Raw genomic sequence first — 5,531 nt, 5'->3', positions numbered from 1 at the left:
AGGCAATTTATGTAAATATGTTACAGGATCCAACACAAAGTAAACCTGTAAATGTTAGTGCCCTTTCCCCAGACTATTTAACCTTGGTTGAGAGGTCAAGGAAACTTTCCTTCTCTCCATTTGAGACACCGAGTGCAGAAGGGAAGAGGGGAGTTTTAGGTCTAGAAGGGGTCTTGGCCTAATCCTTTTTTTTGAGACGGGGTCTCACTATGTCACCCAGGCTGGAGTGCAGTAGTGCAACCTTGGCTCACTGAAGCCTCCACCTCCCAGATTCAAGAGATTCTCGTGCCTCCACCACCTGACTAGCTGGAATTACAGATGTGTGCCACCACGCCCAGCTGATTTTTGTGTTTTTAGTAGAGACAAGCTTTCGCCATGTTGACCAGGCTAGTCTCGAAGTCCTGGCCTCAAGTAATCCACCCACCTCGGCCTCCCAAAGTGCTGGGATTATAGGTGTGAGCCACCATGCCCGAGCCTAATTCTTTTATTTTCTTGGTGAGACAGATAAAGGCCCAGAAGACTCAGGTGACTTCCCTCAGGTTACCCGGTGATTTGAGCAGTAATGATAGAAACAAACTCAGGTCCCCTGATTCCAGCATCCAGTGGATTTTAAGCATTTCCTGGATTCTCACTGCTAGCCTCTCAGTCTCAAAAAAGGGAGTGCCTTCATGTTACAGTAAATCTGATGTCATCATCCAGGGAGGGTAAGGATTCCTGTGAAATCAGGCAGAGACTTCCCAGGAACTTTACGGCTCCCTGGAGATAAGATAGGGAGGTGGTCACTTGGTCATTTTCCATTCCAGGCAAGGCCAGGATGAATGGACGGACTTCCACATGATCGGGGTGGCTGGGGAGTGTGTTCCTGAGGGTTAGAGCAGGCCTCCTTCTGGCTTCACAGAACCAGACCCCGGTGGGACACAAGAGAGTGAGTGGGGAGCTGGGGAGATGAGAAGGAGGGATGATCAGATAAGGGATAAATCTGGACTAGAATCAGGTCACTTACCATTGCTCAAGTCCCACAAACCGCCAACTCCTCCGACTACGGAGCTCTGCCTTCAGCGTTTCAGCTTCTCTTACTAACATGTGATATTCATAACAATATTATTAGGCTCGAGGCACAATTAAGGGCTCTCTGTACATTAACTTCACCTGAATGCTTGAAGCCTGCTTTTGAGTGGCAGGATAAGTGGTAGTTAAAGGCATGATCTTTGATTAAACTTTCTGGGTTAAAATCTAATCTTCTCCCAAAGTGGGAAGATCTGCTTGGAGTTCGAGGCTAGTCTGGGCAACATAGTGAGACCCTGTCTCTACAAAAAAAAAAAACCTTTAAAATTAGCTAGGTATTTGCCGGGCGCGGTGGCTCAAGCCTGTAATCCCAGCACTTTGGGAGGCCGAGGCGGGTGGATCACGAGGTCAAGAGATCGAGACCATCCTGGTCAACATGGTGAAACCCCGTCTCTACTAAAAATACAAAAAATTAGCTGGGCATGGTGGCACGTGCCTGTAATCCCAGCTACTCAGGAGGCTGAGGCAGGAGAATTGCCTGAACCCAGGAGGCGGAGGTTGCGGTAAGCCGAGATCGTGCCATTGCACTCCAGCCTGGGTAACAAGAGCGAAACTCCGTCTCAAAAAAAAAAAAAAAAAAAAAAAAAATTAGCTAGGTATGGTAGCACATGCCTGCAGTCCCAGCTACTGGGGAGACTGAGGCAGGAGGATTGCTTGAGCCCAGGAGTTCAAGTTTACAGTGAGCTATAATCACACTACTGCCCTCCAGCCTAGGTGACAGACTGAGACTCTGTCTCTAAAGAAAGAGAAACATAGTTTTCACTTACATTCCAGTTAACTTTGAGCAATTTGTTTAAGCCTCTTCATGCTTTAGTATCCCTTATCTGTAACGTGGGGATCGTGGTTGTTCTAAGGCAGGCGTCCCCAAACTTTTTACACAAGGGGCCAGTTCACTGTCCCTCAGACCGTTGGAGGGCCGCCACATACTGTGCTCCTCTCACTGACCACCAATGAAAGAGGTGCCCCTTCCTGAAGTGCGGCGCGGGGGGGGGGGGGGGGTGGATAAATGGCCTCAGGGGGCCGCATGCGGCCCCCGGGGCTGTAGTTTGGGAACATCTGTTCTAAGGATTCAGTGAGTTAATGCATTTCAAGTACTTGTCATAGCACTGGGCACACAGCAAGCTCTGCATGCATTGTCATAACTTTGTTGTCGTCATCTTAGAGGGCTTTCTTTAATCATCTAAGGAATTCCCCTTAGTCACTATCATTTCATAATTTTATCATCTTCAAAGCATTGTTATCTGTGATCTTCTTCCCCTCCTCTTCTCTTCCTTCTATCTTGTTTATCGTCTGTTGCCTTTAACTAACATTTAAGTTCCCTAGAAGCTGTGCCTATGCCTGGCACATAACAGATGTTCAACCCAGGGAGGGTAAGGATTCCTGTGAAATCAGGCAGAGACTTCCCAGGAACTTTACGGCTCCCTGGAGATAAGATAGGGAGGTGGTCACTTGGTCATTTTCTATTCCAGGCAAGGCCAGGATGGATGGACGGACTTCCACATGATCGGGGTGGCTGGGGAGTGTGTTCCTGGGGGTTAGAGCAGGCCTCCTTCTGGCTTCACAGAGCCAGACCCCGATGGGACACAAGAGAGTGAGTGGAGAGCTGGGGAGATGAGAAAGAGGGATGATCAGATAGGGGATAAATCTGGACTAGAATCAGGTCACTTACCATTGCTCAAGTCCCACAAACTGCCAACTCCTCCGACTACGGAGCTCTGCCTTCAGCGTTTCAGCTTCTCTTACTAACATGTGATACTCATAACAATATTACTAGGCTCGAGGCACAATTAAGGGCTCTCCGTACATTAACTTCACCTGAAGGCTTGCAGCCTGCTTTTGAGTGGCAGTATATCTATAGAGCAGTTGAACATCTATTATGTTCAGCACATATTTGTTGAATTGGTTTGAATTATACCATTGGATCTTCTGAAACCCTATGAAACAGGTACTCACATTATCACCACTTTATGAAGAAGTAAACTGAGGCCCCGCGAGTTTTCTTTCTTTGTTCAAGATCATGCAGCTAGGACTCAAACCCAATTTGACTTAAGAGCCCGCACTATTAAGTACTATGCTGGATTGGCTCCTTTTATTCAAAAATTCTTAGTAAATAAAGAGATATCTGCACCCCTGTGTTTGCTGCAGCACTGTTCACAAGAGCCAAGATTTGGAAGCAGCCTAAGTGTGCATAAACAGATGAATGGATAAAGAAAAAATGGCACATATCGCAGTGGAGAGCTATTCAGCCACAAAAAAGAATGAGAGCCTGTCATTTGCAACAGTGTGGGTGGACCTGGAGAGTGTTGTGTCAAGTGAAATAAGCCAGGCACAGAAAGCCAAATATTGCATGTGCTCACTTATTTGTCGGATCTAAAAATCAAAACAACTGGACTCATGGAGATAGAGAGTAGAACAATGGTTACCAGAGTCGGGGTGTGGGGGGAAGTGAGGGTGGTTAATGGGTACAAACATAGAAAGAATGAGTAAGACAGTATTTGCTAGCACAGCAGAGTGACTAAAATAAAAAATAATTTAATTGTACATTTAAAAATAAAAAGTATAATTGCATTGTTTGTAATACAAAGAATGAATGGTTGAGGTGATAGATACCCTCCCCCTCAAAAAAGGAAAATATATTCAGACCTATTTCTAAGCAAAAAAGTCCACGTCAGGACGGTATATGAACTATGATTCAGTCATGATGTGTACTTATATGCAGTATGTGTGTATGCATGCATAAACAAAACAAAACAAAAAGTCTTAGTAAGTAGATGGGAATTAAGCCACATCTTAGCAACCTCAGTTGAGGCAGAAGTTGGGGATGGAAAGTGGGAAAAAGAGGCAAAGATCCAGCCTTCATTCCTCGCCTACAGAACTCAGCTTCGGCCCCTCCTGTCCTCATCAACTCCTTTCCCCCGGCCCCAAGGCCCTTCTACCCAATCTCATGCTTGTCCTCATCTTCTGCATCCACAACCCCGTTACCATCCAATCCCACCCGATTCCTTCTTTTTCCCTGTTTCATTCTCATCCTCATCCCTATTCCTGGGAGACAGGGTTTGGGTTGGGCTTTGTCCCAAAGCCTGAGACCAACATCTCCGTAACCCAGAGTAAGGAAGATTTGCTTTCTTTGACACTGTTTATATGATCATTTCCATGAATTCCTTCGTGAGTCACCTTTCATCTTTCTCTGGCACATTTTTGTAGCCTCCCTTGTTTACACATTTGTCAGAGTCTAATCTCTCCCCTATGTACACTCGTGCAGTGGGTGACCTCACTTTCTCAACCCAGGGGTGTATTGCCCAATAGCTGCCTGATCCCAGCCTTCCAGCCTACTTCTCAAAGAGTTGGTCACAAAGCCCCAGCAAGGGTAGGACCAGGTTAGAATCCACGGAAGTGCTAAGGCTGAAGACACTTTTACCCTCTCTGCAAGTTCGTGACTTTGATCCCTCTCATTCAGTGGCTTTTTGGGAATCTATGCAGGGTTAGACAGAGTAGCCAGGTCACATGAATACATGCTTAGGGGTGACATCTAGAGCCCGACTGGGGTGTGGAGTCAGGACCAAGGCCAGGCAGGCTGAGTGCCATCTGAAGTGACTCAAGATAATGACAGCATGTCCCTCTGTCCAGCTGGACATACACTTGGCATTGCCTGGGATTTGGGCAAGAGTTGCTTGGGGATACCTCTTCAGTGATCACAAGTCTTTGGGAGACCCCACTCAGGCCCTTCCCTGACTTAGGGAAGTCAGGACTAAGGAGAGAGTGTCATGGATAATCATGACAGCCATATTAATGCCATTCTCCAGTCTAGCAAGGATGGGCGAATTAGGATGGGATGAATAAATATTTTGTGCAGTTTTTACAAAGGCATAGGGAGGAACTGCAGGGTCAGATTTGGGGATAAAGCTAAGGCTGAGACTGGAGGGCTGGAATTCAGGATTACTGACTGGTTGTACATTTGGTAAGGGAAGGAAGGCTGGAGGGCTGCAGGAATTGTGCTGTTGATGAATAGGTGAACTCATAATCATCAGGCAGTTGTAGAACACAGGCTCCTGCCTTTTCTCATCTGTATACTTGTCTGGGCCAATATTGCTATCTGACTTCCCAGTACTGTCACAGACATTTGAATACATGAGGAAGAGGCCCAGAAGAGTTAAGGGATTTCCCTCTGTAGCTCTTTACAGGTAAAGTGGACCCTAGAATCCAGGTCTCTTGACTCCTGATTGGTGCTCTTCCAGCCTTGTCACAGAGATACCTTCAACATAGGGGGTTGGGAACTAGAGGCATTTGGCCTGGCTGAAGAGGTAGGGTGGGGCCAATGAGAAGATGAATCTGGTCTGAAGCTGTCCCTCCACAGGTCCAACTGGCTGGAGAACTGTATGGCCCAGCAATTCTACTCATAGATGCTGGGTCATTCTACTCAAGAAAAATGAGTGCACTATGGCCACCAACAGATGGGTACACAAAAA

This window comes from Saimiri boliviensis, chromosome 2 (assembly GCF_048565385.1).
Source record: "Saimiri boliviensis isolate mSaiBol1 chromosome 2, mSaiBol1.pri, whole genome shotgun sequence".
Lineage (NCBI taxonomy): Eukaryota > Metazoa > Chordata > Mammalia > Primates > Cebidae > Saimiri > Saimiri boliviensis.
Note: the sequence above shows the minus strand (reverse complement) of the source record.